Genomic DNA, 785 nt, shown 5'->3' on the forward strand with positions numbered 1-785 from the left:
AACATAAGCTCAATCCTAAAAAACCCTAAACCCCAAACCCTAGCCTTCTAATCCTTAATCGCTCAAAATTGAAAGTAAAAAATTTTGAATCAGTAGAATAAAAATTAAGCATATACAACAATCTATGTAGACCTAAATATGTCATACAATATACTTGTTGCAAGAGGCCTACTTTGCTACATTTATATTTCCCAAAAGAAATGTTTACACAATCAAAAGTATTGAAACCTAATACAACAACAACAACAACAACAACAACAAAGCCTTAATCCCACTACGTGGGGTCGGCCACATGAATCCTTTTTCTCCATTGCGTCCTATTTAGTGTCATATTTTCATTTAGTTCTAATAAATTAAGATCATTTTTAATACAATAAGCCCAAGTCTTCCTAGGTCTACCTCTGCCTTTCTTAACACAAGTCGAATCTAAAACATCTACTCTCCTAATCGGATCATCTAATGGTCGACGTTTAATATGACCAAACCATCTAAGACGACTTTCTCTAATTTTGTCTATCACAGGAGCTACACCAACCCTATCACGAATATATTCATTCCGCATTTTGTCTCTAAGTGTAAAGCCACTCATCCACCTAATCATTCTCATCTCGGCAACACTTAACTTATTATTATGCTTCTCTTTTAAAGGCCAACATTCAGCGCCATAGAGCATTGCAGGTCTCACCACCGTCTTATAAAATTTTCCTTTCAGTCTTAGCGGTACTTCTCTATGTCTATTATGAGTATTAGAAAAAAAAAAATTATATTTTTTCAATTACTATATT

Source organism: Phalaenopsis equestris, unplaced genomic scaffold, assembly GCF_001263595.1.
Source record: "Phalaenopsis equestris unplaced genomic scaffold, ASM126359v1 Scaffold200029, whole genome shotgun sequence".
Lineage (NCBI taxonomy): Eukaryota > Viridiplantae > Streptophyta > Magnoliopsida > Asparagales > Orchidaceae > Phalaenopsis > Phalaenopsis equestris.